Source organism: Lissotriton vulgaris, chromosome 3_1 (genome assembly GCF_964263255.1).
Source record: "Lissotriton vulgaris chromosome 3_1, aLisVul1.2, whole genome shotgun sequence".
NCBI classification, from domain to species: Eukaryota; Metazoa; Chordata; class Amphibia; order Caudata; family Salamandridae; genus Lissotriton; species Lissotriton vulgaris.
Window position 1 is genome coordinate 456,125,569 of NC_141689.1, and position 17,114 is coordinate 456,142,682.

Genomic DNA, 17,114 nt, shown 5'->3' on the forward strand with positions numbered 1-17,114 from the left:
GAAGCGGATTCAGCAGCAGCGGTCAATAAAGTCGACATGCAAGCAAAACAGCTTACCGATGTCCAGTGGAAACTGGAGTCGTTAGAAAATAGAGCGCGGCAAAACAACCTTCGTATCCTTGGAATCCCTGAAGGGGCCGAGGGGGCAGATATGAAATCATTTATCGTCAAGCTTTTTGTGTCTGCCTTTAAGGAGTTGAAAGATTGGGATTTTGATAGGGAGATCCAGAGAGCACATCGTACCCCGGCCAACATCTATAAAAAGGCAAAAGAAGGAGATAAGCCAAGGGCAATCTTGATCTTTTTGGGCAACTTTAATTTGAGACAAGCAATCTCTGAGAGGGCAAGACCTGATAAAAAAAAGACAGTTGATGAATATACCTTTTTCGTTCGCCCTGACTTTTGCCATATTACAGTCGAGAGACGCTGGAGATTACGGCAGATGATCAAACCTTTTCAGGACAAGGGCATGCAGGCCTACCTGATTAACCCCGCCCAGCTGAAAGTAATACAGGACGGAAAAACATTTTATTTCTCTTCAGAGATTAAAGCTAAGGAGTTTTTGATGTCGTAATTGGAGTGATAAAAGGTTGATCAAATGTTGATCCATGTACAATATTTCTATGTGGAGTGAACAGAGCAGGGGATACTCTTGTGTCTCTCTGAGGGAGTTTAAAGAAAAATGGCAGATCCTAATCCGGTAGCTAGCACATATGGTGGAGGGGTTTGAAAAAGGTGGGGGATTACAATGGGATCATAATGTTAATGTAAATTTGTTGGGGGTTAAAACTAAGGGGGAAAAAAAAAAAAAGGTTAGAGTAGTGGTCACTTCTCCTCACGCTAAGCAGTGACCATCACGTGCACAGACCAGCGGTCTGAGCGCCTCAAGACTAGGGGGGGGGGTTGAGGGGGGGCCCCGTCCTGGAGCTCAACAGGGGGAGGGAGAGAGTGCAGTGGGAGGAGTGGGAGGGGGTGGGGGGGAAGGGGGGGGGGTGAAAATTTGTAAAAGGCAAGAGATGGAAAGGAATAGTTTTCAGGTTGATATCAGGTATATGGATAAGAGTCAAGGTAGGAAAGGCAAACATGGAAAATATGTCAGACATTAGAATTTGTAGTATCAATACAGGGGGTTTAAATGATTGGAAGAAGCGGCAGAGATTGACCCACTTGGTCAGAACAAATAATATCGATATAGTTTGTGTTCAGGAAACCCATATTCCCTGGAATAAAAGGAAGATCTTGGAAATGTATGGGTATACCTTGATTGGCTGCTCCACCCAATCATCAATGATAAGAGGAGTGGCCATATTAGCCAAAAATCATCTAGGCGGAGCGAAACGTATTAAAACGGATGGCTCAGGCAGATGGTTATTGGCGGAAATGAATATGGGGTTCACATTATGTGTAATATATGGTCCGAATGAGGACGATCCTATGATGTTCGATAAGTTGGAAGAGGAGATGGCCAATTGGGATGCCCCAATGATAGTATGTGGGGATATGAATATCTCGGCAGACTGGCACCAGGGGAGTAAATATACAGGCTGCAAACGAAAGGTCAACGCAGCTATAAGCTCCATGATGCAGTCTCATGGCCTGTTAGACGTATGGGGAGATAAGATGCCAGGGGATTGTGGTTATACATATTTCTCCCATCCAGCACAAAAGTATTTTAAGTTAGATTATTTTTTCATTACAATAGGGGAGATAGGTAAGGTTAACATTCAGAAATTACCAAGAATAATTTCTGATCATAATCCTCTGATACTCTCTTATAAAGCTCCCAGTGTATTAAGGAAAACTACTAGATGGACTTTTGATAGGAAATTATTAAATGATGAGAGGTTTTTAAAGCATATGAAAAGATGGTCAAATGAATTCTTTGATTGTAATAGATATAGTGCATCCAGAAAATGAGTCTGGGAATCGTATAAAGCTGCATTAAGGGGGGAGACGATTAGCTGTGCAACAAGAATTAGGAAAGAAGATAAGAGCAAGATAGATAATCTTATGGCAGTTCTGGCTGAAATAGAGAGACATCATATTGACGAAATAACAACCGGTAAAGATAGTAGCGAGACTACTAGAAATATGGCCAGGATCAAGGGTGACCTTCTAAAAATAATCACTCAGAAAGAGATTTGTGAATATCAGACGCAAAGAGCAAGGCGTTATGAGACAGGGGAACAGGCTGGCAGAGCATTAGCACTGCGTATAAGACAAGATGCGAATAGAAACAATATCAGTAAGATAAATTACAATGGGAGAGAATATAATGACCCAAACTCTATAATGCAGGCGTTTCACGAATTCTATCAAAAACTCTATGATCAAGATCCAGGAGCGGTATTTCCCATGCAAGACCATTCTTTTATAACACCTAGGGTGGAGGAGGAAGATAGAGATCGACTGGAATTGGATATATCAAGTGAGGAGATAAAAAATGCTCTGAGTGAACTGGCATTGGGTAAAGCAGCAGGTCCAGATGGGATCCCGATCGAGGTTTATAGGGCTTTGAGTGAAGAAATCCTGCCAATACTGGAGGATCTTTTTAATGGAGTTATATGTTCAGGTGTTATTCCTGATAGCTGGAAGCAGACCAATATTGTGGTATTTCACAAAAAGGGAAAGCCAGAGGAGAACCCGGGCTCATATAGGCCGATCTCCTTAATTAATACAGACGCGAAACTATACTCAAAAGTTTGGGCTAAAAGATTAGGAGGGATTATAGGTCAACTTGTATCACCCTGGCAACATGGGTTTGTCCCAGGGCGTGGTACCACCGAACACACTGCCAGGGCTATTTCGTTATTTGATGCGGCTACTATTGCTGGGAGTGACATGGCTATGATTTTATTCGATGCCGAGAAGGCGTTTGACCGTGTTGTTTGGGATTTTATGTGGGAGGTGTTGGAGAAAAGAGGCTTCGGAGAAAACTGTAGGAAAGGTATTAAGGCTATGTATACGGACCCGGTTGCCAGAATCACTACTATGGGGCTTCAATCAGAGGAGGTAACGATCAAAAGAGGTACACGCCAGGGCTGCCCCTGCTCACCTATATTGTTCGCACTTTACATAGACCTGCTGATCAGGAAAATTTTGGCTTCAGATAGAATATCCCCTGTTATTTCGCATGGTCATACTACTAAGATATTAGCGTATGCGGACGATTTGGCAATTGTCACAAATAAGCCGGATATAGCAATACAGGAATTAAATAATCTGGCTCACCAGTACGGGACATATTCAGGGTATAAACTCAACACGGAGAAAACTATAATAATTTGTACAAAGAATATTCAGAAAAGAGATCAAAGATATGTAGATGCTGCAATTTATTTAGGAGTTAAAATTAATGCAGATGTGGGAAAAATAATCCAGGAAAATTATTTGCCAGTATTGGCGGCGATGGAGAAAGATCTGAGGAGAATTGATGTTCTACATTTATCTTTGATTGGAAGAGTTAACGTTCTCAAAATGACAATGTTTCCGAAATTGTTGTATCTTTTCCGTGCTATTCCCTTATTAATTGATGAAACCATGATGAAAAAAATGGAATCAGTCTTCTCACAGTTTCTCTGGCAATATGGTAAAGTAAGAAGATCGCTAGCTAAATTGTCATTACCCTTAGAGAGAGGAGGGCTAGCAGCCCCTAATCTCAGACTGTATCACTGGGTTTGTTTATCGCTGCATATGAAACAGTTATTATGCTTTAACATTCCCGTATGTCAGCCTGACTTTTTCAGAATCCCCACAATCTATGAATTAGTCATAGGTGAAAAAGCCAAGGGGATTTTAACTCGGGAAGTGAATGTGCAATTTTATAAGAGGAGTAAAAGTAAACTGATGTTAGGTGCATGGGGTGTATGGAAACAAATGTTGAAATTTCTTAAAATCCCGAAGATTAATGGCACTTTAGACCTCTGGGATTCAATCCCACTTATACATCTTGGACAGAATAGGAATAGCGCCCTTTGGAAAAGGCTGGGTATCCGATATCTGGGTGATGTTATGAGTAAGGAAGAGCTGTTGGGGTTTGAGATTCTCCAACAAAGATACGGTATTTCAGCGAACCACTGGATGCTGTACAACCAATTAGAACAATCAGTGAAATCCATAAGACCTAGGATTTCTATCCAGGAGATGAATCCGATTGTTCAGTATATAAGGAATGGGGGTAGGAAGATTAAAATGGGTTATGGTCTTTTGTTACAGAGTCTGGAAGATGATGTGGTGCAAGTGGAAAACGCTTGGGCTCTTAGAATTGGGGACCCAAATGTAGATGTGGATTATGCATTGGCGTTGAACAAGAAAATATTAAGAGCAACCAACTTAAAAACACAACATTATAAAATGATCTTTAATTTATATTACACCCCAGCAAAGCTGTTTCAATGGGGTAAAAGGGATACAGATAGATGCCCAAGATGTGACCAAAGCCCAGCAGATTTAACTCATATGTTTTATTCTTGTCCAAGTTTGAAACCTGTTTTTACTGAAATGGAGAAATTTTTATCGGGCTGCTAGAGGGACAAATCTCTCTATCCCCAACGATTGTGTTAATTGGCAGGGATGAAAATCTGAAAATTACACATGAAGCGGAAGCTTTTGTCTTTCTGTGTGTTGCAGTGTTAAGAATTTTAATAGGGGCGGCATGGAAAGACCCAGTAGCCCCCTCATTTCAGATCTGGTTGACTAGATTGCTTGGAATTCACAATATCGAGGAATGTTTATATAAATTTAAGGGACAGAAGAAGAAAGAATATGGAAAAAAAATCTGGGCACCCCTCAGTAAATGGAGGGAAACTAGAGGATGAAATGGTCAAATTCATGCCTGTTTTCTAGATAGTGTCTCGTATTATGTATATATGAATTGTTTTTAAACCCTTGTGTATTTTGTACTTGCTCTTTTATCCAGCTGGTATTTCAATAGTATGTATGAATGTATTTCTTATTTGTTTTCTTATTCTAATCCATCTCAATAAAAAAAAAAAAAAAAAAAAGGGACAGATGTATCAACATTCCCTTTTGCGATTACTAAATAGCGATTTATTAGGATTCGCTAAATAGAAATTGCAAAATTGTAAGTATGTCGGAAATTGCTTATTGTTTGCGAACCATCAACATTCCCAAATTGCGATTAGCAAATTGCAAATCTCAATCTTCCCATTCATTTCTGTGTGCCAGGAGGCCCATAGGAATTAATGGGGAAGTTTGCAATTACCAAATTGCTAATTGCAAATAGAGATTGTTTGAAATGGTGCAGGGGTGTCACAAGAACACCCTGCAGTACCCGTGAAAATGACATGTGTGCACATATGGCGCACAGACATGCTGCCAGAGCATGTATGAGCGTCACATGGCAGCTATTGATGATTTAAAAACAAACAGAGCACATTCATTAAATAGTGCTACTTACCACCAACTAGAAGAAGGTTGTAATTTGTGAATCCTAAATGGCAATTTTGAATGTTAATTACCCTGATACTTAGCATGTAAGGAATTGCTAAAGTAGCTATTCCTCAAATGTTATAGCAAATTAAGCAAAGGCAAATTTTGCCATTCCTAACTTTGCACTAATAATGTCACATAAATGCCATTTACTGAATAAAGGGTTTGCTGACGCCGCAAATCAGCTAATGTCTGCGTTACATAACTATTTTTTCCATGATACATATGGCCCATAGGGAAATGACATTGTCATCAAGACCTTGTCATAGTATCACAGTAACGAGTCAGCATGTACATGCCATACACACATGTCACACACGTAACGCACTTATATTACATTTGAACATTAAAGTGAAACTATGGGTTTAGGACTTACCACCCTGTATGCCTGGCATCACTCCGGTGTAATCCAGGAGGTCGGCCTCCCGCGCAGTCATGTCTTGCCAGCGGTGCTTCCACTGGTGCACAGAGCGTGCTATATTGAAGTAGTGCTCCATTTGTAGCCTCACACGCTCCCAGCGCACATTCCTTCCCCCCACAGCATACCCCAGCAGGATCCGCCCCCCGCCTCCAACATATTTGGCAGATAAAATGTTATCAACCACAAAAAAAAAAAAACAATGCCTCCTCACTCATCCTCCCCGACCTCCCAACAGCAGGCATCTCCCTGACCCCCTTAACCCACTTAAAACAAATAAATAATAACCCACTTAACAAACTCACTATTAATATCTACAAACTAACCCCTGAATTAACTCTTAAAAACTGAGGACACCAGACACACAAACTGTGTACAATACAACTAACACAACAAACAGACACTGCAGACAAACCAGAGGACAGTAGACACACAAACTGTATAATACACAACAAAAAGTACAAACACACACTTCAGACAAGACAAAGCACGCAGCAACACTCTCCAAATCCAACTTCCAACACACCAACCACCATACACCTCCTACACTCAGCCTATGCACCAGCAATTGCAGAAAAGAGAAAGTGAAAGTAGAAACCACACCCATGTGACAGGAAGCAGTAATACACCACTTCCTGTGTTTGCTGCTAAAAAGTCCGACTTAGCGACAAAATTATTGGTGTTAGCGACGAAAATCGTGTAATTAAACGCCGCTATGGTAGTCACATACAAAATCGCTCGAAATGCGACCCGTTTTTTGTCTTTGCGATGAAAATATACTCGCAACTGTGGCTAAGCGACATAATAATTAATAATTATACATAAATGAATAACATCATGGATTTCTATGTATAAATTAAAATAAATACCAGAAAAAATAAAAAAAATTATGAGTATATTTTTCATCCCACAAAATCTTCAAATTATTTGGATAGAGAGGTGTGAACACAAATTGCAAGTTAATCTTAACATAAAATTAGATCAACACAAGAGACAGGGGTCAGGGAACGTGATCATGCACAGATTACCTACCGGAATAATATCTACTATCAATGGTACAATGCTGTTTCATCATGGTTCTGTAGAAAAGTATGGAAGGACGTCCAATTGGACACTTCCATATGCATTAACATAGACGTTACTGGTCAAAGTCTTTGTTTTGCCTCTACATCTCATGCATAGCGTGGAAAGATGACATTACATCATGCAGACGTAGAAGGCAACACACAATAGGAGGGATCCAAACACCACAAACCATACATCATGGTGCAGATTTACAAGTTCCTTGCACCCCTGAATGTCAGCATTAGCCTTACATTATGTGCGGCTGCTGTTGCGCAATCCATATGCAGCAGATGTGGTGCAAAGGATGCCCAATGCTGTGGCATATCCCCAAGGTCTTGGCACGTGAAGAGAGGTGTACCGGCAATGAGGGCTGCCACCGGGGGTGGCGCAAATGCACAGGAGGTAGTGTACTGGTGTTGCTACGCGTCATACCATTGGCTGATGTAATTCAGAATGATACCAGCCACTAACTCCTGGACCAATGCTGCGTCCTATCCCTGCACTTGCTTTCAGCATGCGTGATGCTTCATGCAGGGCGGTACTGGGGTCACATGGTGCTTTCATTGATATCCGTGTGCGAATGTACATGTCTTGGGACTCTGCTGGCGCAGGCTGGCACAGGTCTAGTGTGTGATAGCAGCCTATGCCTTATGTATATCCCATGGTTGCTTCGTTTGCCCTGGGCTCTTACTGCCTTTGTACCTCCTGAGGATGTTGATGTTCCGGTCACACTGTGTCATGTTGGTGTGTAATGTCACATGTGTGTGTTGCCACCTATTGCACACGATTTGTGGATCCTGCTGCAGGTCGGACTGGCTTGAGCCTCCCATGTGGGGATGATTCAGAAAAGGGGGTGGTGATGAACAGAGTGTCTGAATTAATTAGACCACTCTTACCCGGTCCAAAGATCAGGGCTTGATCCATCACCGTTTTTTAGCTCATTGCACCATCCCAGCTCAGAACTTGGCTATATGCAAATTAGTCTGACCCTGTCCCAGTGCATCATGGGAACAGGGCAGACCAAACTACCAAGCCAATTCTTATACTGGGAAGGAAACAAGCTACCGGGGACCGGTTTCTGGCATTTCAGCCGTCTTCGGCCCGGCTTGCTTGAATCCTGATGGTGCAATGAGCTAGGGACTCACATCTGAGTATACCCTTCCATGCTTATGGTGGACAAAAATGATTCAGAAAAGGGGGTGGTGATGAACAGAGTGTCTGAATTAATTAGACCACTCTTACCCAGTCCAAATATCAGGGCTTGATCCATCACTGTTTTTTAGCTCACTGCACCATCCCAGCTCAGAACTTGGCTATATGCAAATTAGTCTGACCCTGGCCCAGTGCATCATGGGAACAGGGCAGACCAAACTACCAAGCCAATTCTTATACTGGGAAGGAAACAAGCTACCGGGGACCGGTTTCTGGCATTTCAGCCGTCTTCGGCCCGGCTTGCTTGAATCCTGATGGTGCAATGAGCTAGGGACTCACATCTGAGTATACCCTTCCACGCTTATGGTGGACAAAAATGATTCAGAAAAGGGGGTAGTGATGAACAGAGTGTCTAAATTAATTAGACCACTCTTACCCAGTTTAAAGATCAGGGCTTGATCCATCACCGTTTTTTAGCTCACTGCACCATCCCAGCTCAGAACTTGGCTATATGCAAATTAGTCTGACCCTGGCCCAGTGCATCATGGGAACAGGGCAGACCAAACTACCAAGCCAATTCTTATACTGGGAAGGAAACAAGCTACCGGGGACCGGTTTCTGGCATTTCAGCCGTCTTCGGCCCGGCTTGCTTGAATCCTGATGGTGCAATGAGCTAGGGACTCACATCTGAGTATACACTTCCACGCTTATGGTGGACAAAAATGATTCAGAAAAGGGGGTGGTGATGAACAGAGTGTCTGAATTAATTAGACCACTCTTACCCAGTCCAAAGATCAGGGCTTGATCCATCACCGTTTTTTAGCTCACTGCACCATCCCAGCTCAGAACTTGGCTATATGCAAATTAGTCTGACCCTGGCCCAGTGCATCATGGGAACAGGGCAGACCAAACTACCAAGCCAATTCTTATACTGGGAAGGAAACAAGCTACCGGGGACCGGTTTCTGGCATTTCAGCCGTCTTCGGCCCGGCTTGCTTGAATCCTGATGGTGCAATGAGCTAGGGACTCACATCTGTTTTGCTACAGTGTGAATCCAAATCTTGTTTAGCAATCTGCACAATAGTAAGAGTGATGTTCATTTGCATAGAGTCACCCGACAATACTACTCCCCCACCTGCATATGTCAACACCCTGCACATACTAGCACTTGCACCTGCACATGGCTGACTTGCACTTGCACGAACACTCCAGCAATGCCACACATTTACGGCATAGATGGCTCTCACAGTTACTGTCATTTTAGTGCCCAGCCTGCACAACACATAATACGAATCACATCCATGCTGGCTGTGGCGTTCTGCACATTTAATGTGGCATCCCTGCAGACATGCATGGAGCCAACAGGTATTGGAATACTGCACCTTATTGTCGGACACTGTGGTCCATTGGAGACATGTAGTACGCCATAACGTAATGCTGGCAACCCTGGCATGGCCATTGTGGCTAGCTGGACACATAGCTACTCCCCATTGGAATACAGATTTTAGAATGGGTGGTAGTTTTGCAGTAAGTCATTATTACACCAGGACATGTATCAGCCTTCCATTACTCAGTCCACACTAAGGATGTGGCTGGTGCGTTCAGATAGGTATCTTTCATCCAAATGCCAAACAGCATGAACCTAAAGCAGGACTGAGATGAGCCACACACTAAGGGGGAGGTGATGTTAGTCACAGTATTGTGTGGAATGATGTGCATATGAGATGAGGTCACACAAGGGCTGCCAGATAGCCAGTGTAAATATGCATCACAGTCCAAATAGTCTAACATAGTGTCAAGATACACTCCACACTCATTAGGCTATTTCCTAGTGCTAAGGCAGAGCCATTTTGGTATGTCCCATTGAAGATAGGGCACTGTGAGACGACCATGTACCACTGCTACTTCTCACCTGTAATCTCCTCAGATGATTCCCCATTTGTCAAACACAGGTCCTTTCCAGTAAAAAAGTATGATCAGACAATGTCATGCTGTATCAAGGTGTAATGTTCAAATGCATGATTGTTTGTGACAAACAGTGATGTAATTCATCTCCCATATCACATTGCAGAGGGCGAGACAGCACCTCCTGAAGAGCAACCTGGACAGGCACTCACTGTTGACCCGGATGTCTACGCTACACTCAACATCGACCATCTCCAACTCCTACTCGATGACATTGCCTCCCCAGCCTCCGGTGCAGGGCAACCCAGTAGCCCTCGTCAGAGCCCACCTCCTGCTCACACCAACGAGCAGCAGGCATCCACCACCCCAGCCACTTCCCTGGGGCCAGATCCAACGGCACGTGCATTCCAACAGCGGATCATAGGGCTCCAGGAACGGTTGGACGAGGGCTTCAAGCTCGTGGCAGCCGAGCTCGCAGGCATCCGTGGGTGTCTTACTGACACCCAGGGCCCATTCCATGCTCTCCACCAGTCCATGGCTGACATTGCTGGAGTCATGATACAGCGGCAACATGCTTTGTCTGCTCAGGATGGCTCCAGCAATGTCGTCAAGGGAATTGACAACATCAGGATGATCCTGGAGAGCATGGAGCGGATGCAGGCCCAACATCTGGCTGCCAGGGTTGAACACATGCGCCAGGTTACTGGGATTTTCACCGCCCTGCACCTTCTTGTCACCTCCTTGCTGCCACAGGGTTTGGTGCAGATGGATGCTGCTGCAGCCTCCACATCCTCAGCTCCAACACCAGGAGTGTCAGTGCCTCACATGGCTGCTGCCACAACACCCACTGACACCTGTGAGGCACATGACACCGATGATGATGGAGATGAGGATGACTGCGAAATTGTGCTGAGGAGGAAGCGCTAGTATCCCTCTGTACCAATGCCCCAGTTTCTTTTGTTTTGCTGGACTCTGAATCGTGCCACCCATGAACTTCTTACACTCACTTTCACTGTCCCCCGGAACATCCTTGGACCCCCCCCATGGACTGCCATATGAACCCATTCCTTGCCACCTCAACCAGCCTGTGGAGTGAACTATGCCTCTTCCCTTGGACCTGTTATCATCTATTGTCTCTGTCTGGCCATCCAACGGGCACCCTCTGCACTAGCCCTATATGCTCACCACTTGTATATAGTGTAAATAAATTATTATTTTCCCTTTCATATGTGTATTGGTCAAATGTTGCAAAGGTAATTACTTACTTTTTAGGGTCCGGAGACTGATACCTTAGGAATGTACGACAATGTCAATACGAGCAGTGTACATGTTGATACTGATCCAGAGATGGTGTAGAATAATGTAGATATGTGCAAACATGTGGTCCCACCATTGCACCAATGCAATGCTATGACATTGTCACAATGTGAGTGGGCCATCAGGCAAGGTCTCCAATTGGTACATGACAGTGAGCATTAATGTGCTACATGTGATGGGAGAAGGCCCCCTGGTCCATGTTTGGTTGCAGCAGAGCAGGCACTACTGTCCTCATGTCTAGTAGGCCATGCACTGATACATACCACTGGTTGACCTCTACATTGGCATCATACATTCAAAAGGGTACACACAGTCCGGAAATATTAGTGGCACTACTGCATTCACTGAGTATTCCTTGCCCTCACACTGTTATGTGTGTAGTATGTGAATCATGGGTCTCTGGCCCTGAGGTGCAATGAGCATGCCTTTCATCAACATCAGATTTGGGGAAGGGCTGCAGCAGGTGTGTAGTTGGGCCACAACTTACCAACATGGGCAGCAGCTCTGCATCCTACATGTGTAGGTACAAGTTGGAAGGTAGCTCCGGGCAGCCCCAAGCACATCTGTACCATTTGTACACTTAGCCACCACACATGCCTCGTCATGTTGGCATTTGTTCACAAGTGGTCCATGAGTGATGATAGCCTCCTCTTACATGTGCTACTCCCCCATGGTGGACACGTGACATAGGCCCATCACTTTCTGTAGACTTCACGGTGTGTGCACCTGCATGTGTCATGTCAGATGTAGATGTTACCATGTCACGTCGTGGTAGAAAAGGTATGAGAGATGTGTCTAGGTGGTATCTATGAATGACCCAGGGGTCAGTGTGTATCCACATTTACTTGTCTGTCCAGCTGTAGGAGGTGTCTTCACCCAGCCATGTAAAATATTTTGGATGTTGGTGTTATGCATGTCTTGGTGATGGTAATGGTCCATCCGTTCTACAAAGTATCTGCTCAGCATAGTGATGTTTGGCCTTGTGGATCTGTAGGTGGGAGTAGTTTCCAGGCTGATGTCTTGTGACAGACATACTGATGTTGTACCCACATTAGACGGCACATCTACTTGTTACTCAAATTTGTCCCATTACATTTAAGTTGGTCTAAATTATAGGCCCTTTCCCTGGTCCAAATGGCGCCACTTGTCACCGCCCATAGCAACATTTTGTGCCATTACATGCCCTATTTGCTGCTCTAATCACATTCCACACATACATCTTTGAGGCATTAGGTCAGGAGCCTCATTGACAGTATGCCCATCTGTGCAGATATGTACTTGACATAATACGTCAACAACGGGCTTGGTAATATACAGGATATGTATCTCATACGGGCCCTGGTTATTTATACGCCACTTCTTGTGCATGCTTCTATGGAAATGAAAATTGGCTGGTAATCAGGAACATTGTACACATCTTAAGGGTCAGTTTACTGCTGCTACGACGGAGATGTGTCTGGATGATTGGCACCAATGTGTATTGGGATGTTGCAATGACTATTGGCATCATGCACACCATTTCACACAATCCTGATTAGTGTGATTCACACAACATGCCCAATCCATGATACATGGATTGGGGAAATTGAGTCAGAATAGGAATGTCATCCTCATCACAATCAGCACCCTACTCTGCTAGTATTTGCAGCATATGAGACAACCATTTGACGTGGTGTAGCCTACATAGTACCTTGCCAAGTAGAGTTTCATACATTTGACATAGTGCAGGGCATAACTGTACTGCGTACACATTCCCACCCTCCATTGATAATGGGCTCATCTGACCACTCATTGGGACACGTAACTGTTTTATGGGTACAGTGCCCATGGCAGACAGTAACACATTGAGATGTTATTTTTGTGACAATTTTATTTCAAAGACAACACGTGACTGACTCAAGCAAAATAATTGTTGATGATGCGGTTCCTTCGTGCAAGTCCAGCAGCATTTGGTGTGGGGTGTACAGCACCAGCCTCATCTTCGTCCTCATCTTCATCAGGTGGTTCAGGCACTTGGATCCATGGTGCTTTGGTACGGACACATATGTTGTGCAACACACAACATGCCAAGATAATTTTGTTCACCAATTCGGGACTGTACAGCAGGCTGCCACCTGTGATATCCAAGCACCGGAACCTGGACTTCAAGACACCAAATGTCCGCTCTACAATGGACCTTGTGCGTATCTGTGCCACATTGTACTGTCTCTGGCCAGGGGTGGTGGGGTGACGTACTGGTGTCATCATGCATGCTCCCAGTGCATATCCTTGGTCCCCTGTGACATACAAGGGAAAGCGGAATTAGTCATTGGTTGTGCTGGATGTGTTGTTGATGAACATGGATTAGTGTGTTGGGATGGATGTCATGTTGTATTTCAAGTTGACCATGTGTTTGAGCAGAAGGCTGTAGTGCATGTTAGCATGTGAATCAGGCTCACTGCTGTGACTCCATCCAACATCATTTTAGCGTGCAGAGGAGTTGCATGTGTGGCTCTTTTCCCATCTTCCACAGACAGTGATCCACCTACTGCACTGTAATGTACCTTTGCTATATAGGTGGCATGACTACACACTACACACACTTGACCTACTGTGCGCCAGCATTCAGCAATCCTGCTGCAGAACACAACGCATGCTTCTCATGGTCATGGTCTGAGACAAATCACCAGTCAGCTACCTGTTACATGCATGGACCATTGGGGCCTTGTTATGTTCAACAAGGACATCAACTCCAGCATGTGGAACACCATCCACTACCTGTACTGTGTGCTCCTACCTGTCCTGGCCTCAAGACTAAATGACATGAGTGCTCAGCGGACATGATGAATGTAGCAATATCACATATCTTAAGTTGGAAATCTTTTTGTAATGAGACTTTTTATTATTCTTAAATACATACTACACACAACAAAGGGGCCTAAATGAATTCAGCCAATCAACTTTTCAAGTTAAGACTGGACAAGTATGCAATCAGTATTAAAAGCATATTTACCCCCCTCAGTTTGGATGCTATCATGCCCAGCCCATCAATGAACCACAATCAAGCATGAATAATGGTACATGATTCTTAAACAACGCCCCATCGTTGGGCATGCACATTGACCATCAACTCCCATCCCCCCAGCCCGGCCGCTGGTGCAGTAGTGTGACATCTATGTATTGCAAAATCACTACTGATGTGTGTCATGTACCAATGAGTCAGTGTACGCTCTATAGTGTAGTTCTCTATTTCCTCCTATGTTGCGGGAGCCTCTCACTGTGCTAGTCCCTCTCTATCCAAATGGAGCTACTCATGCATGTCCCACCCCCACTGAGGACTCAGAACTGCTATCCTCCTCCCTGTCTATTATCCAGAGTCCCCCCACCAGGGCCTCCCATGCACGTGTGGCTTCAGGCACTTTTTCTTAATGGGAGCTATGTGCCAGCTGCATTCTGTTGGAGCTCTCACTCCCCGCCCATTTGAGTATCGCTGCCTTCCACCTGACAAAGCTGGGGCCAGGGGTACTTTCAACGTGACGCATCTGGGAGATGCGCCACGTTGTAATGGGCTGCACCACATGTGGGCGTTCCTGTGCAGGGGGGGCCTTCCGCCACTGGGACACCTCCTAAAAGTTCAACATTTCACTCAGTCACTTTTAGGCCCATGCTGCATCACACGCCTACACCTGCCTGAAGCAGGCATGAGGATTGAAGCAGCATTAACTAGATAGGGCACCCAGTGCATTGCTGGATCTGCGTTGCACTTGTAACGCTGTTCCAGCTATGCGTCACTTTTCCGGCACAGATGCATCGCGCATCTGTGCCGTTTTGGCACCATGGTGCAGCGCATTGTAAATGGCACCCATCCATGATGGCGGAGCTGTGGCACACAATGTCTTGCACATCCTTGCTGCTTAGCAGGAATGCACCAGTTATTGCACATGTGCCCCCTTGTATGTGATACAGTGACATTGATGTGGATAGATTTCTGTTTTGCATGTATGTGCTGTAGATGCAAGTGATATGTTGGATTACTACTTACCAACTAGGACTGCATTCCCATATGTTCCATCCTGGAAGCGCTGGTTGATGACTGACTGCTGGAAAATATACGAATCATGCACACTCCCTGGGAACTTTGCTATGACATTTGTGAACATTCCACGGTGGTCCACTATTGCCTGCACATTCATTGAGTGCGTGTGCTTTCTGTTTCTATATATGTGTGCCCTGTCCGCTGGTGGCACAAATCGGATATGTGTGCAGTCCATTGCACCCAGTACTTGTGGGATTCCAGCTATGGCGTAGAAACCCTGCTTGACCAGGAGCTGTTCACGCACAGTATTGGGGAAGTGTAGTTCCTGGGGTATCAGGCTGATTATGCCATCCAACACATTTGGGAGGAATCTTGAAAAGGCTGCCTGTGAGACACCACCCACTCTGGATGTTGTGGGTTGAAAAGTCCCGGAGGCCAGGAAATGCAGCACAGCCAGTAGCTTTGTTTGTGGGGGGATGTTGGTTATCCGCTGGGTTGATGGTGTGAGCCTGTTGGCTATGTGGTTCAGTATGTAGTCAATGGATGTCCGTTTGAGCCTGTAGTGGTCTATGATTTCCTGTGGTTGTAGATCTCCAAGGACAAGTCGGTTGCGCATTAGCCGCCGTCGTCTTTGGCGCTGCCTTGCTGGTGGTCCGGGAGGCGGTGGGGGTGGAGGCGGTGGGGGCGGTGGCGGTGGTGGCGGTGGGGGCTGTGGCCACTGTGGGACTCCGAGCTGTATGATTACTACCTCCATGCCGTCTGCAGGTCCTCAGCTTTGTGGTGGGGCTGGGCTAGGCTAGTTCTCCTTTTCTATGGTCTTTTTATCTCCAGTTTTGCATGTTTAGAACTGCTTTTAGCAGTTCTTATTTATCTCCAGCTAAGGGGCTTTAGCTGGAATGTTTTTGTCGCTAAGCATGTCTAGGCGATAGTTGATAATAGTGCGCTAGCGTGTTAGCAACATTTTTTGTGGTATTTTGCGCGGGTACGCCTACCTCGCATATCATTAGCGATATTTATTGCTTCCGCGTATAGCGATATTTTTTTTCGTTGCTAACGCATGGGAACTGTCGCTAACAGTGGTTAGCGGAAGCTTGGTAATAGTGCGTTAATCTTATCGCCGCTTTAGCGGGGATTTTCCCCGCTAAAACGGCGATAGAGCCCTTGATAATATGCCCCTTAGTTCCTAAAGAGAAGGTCTGACCTTCGTTATACGTAAGATGAAAGTGGGAATCTAACTAAGTGAGTTCCAATATACAAATTGTTGTAAAGCTTGATCCAGAGTCCTCTGTTTTCTAGTGCGTTACTCTAAATGCAGATGCAAATGCAGATACGAAGTGGTACATGTGACAACCGTTGCCCGTATGTTTTTTCTCGAAGGAAAACTGTTTGTTTTTAATCTCTATAGTAAATCCTGGGCGGGAAAAAGAAGCCAGGTTCATACAGGAGTAATGTTACTGATTATTGTAGAGAGACACAAGGGATGGAACGTGCAATCCGCTAATACCAGAATAGTTTAACAGTGGTGGAAGATGTATATCCCTCTAGCATAACAGCTATAACTATTTTTCATTGTTTTTTCTATGTTTTTATATTCAAACAAACTTTGGTTTGACTGTGTCACAGGGTGAATGATGGGGATTTGAAAGTAATAACTATGGTGAAATCTTGAGAAAGGAGAAATGTTTCAACAATGTCTGATTATGAATTCTGTCTATGGGTTTCTTCACAGATTCCACAAACCTCGTAGAATAGAGGTAATGCACAAGACGCCTACCAATATTTAAAACGCGTT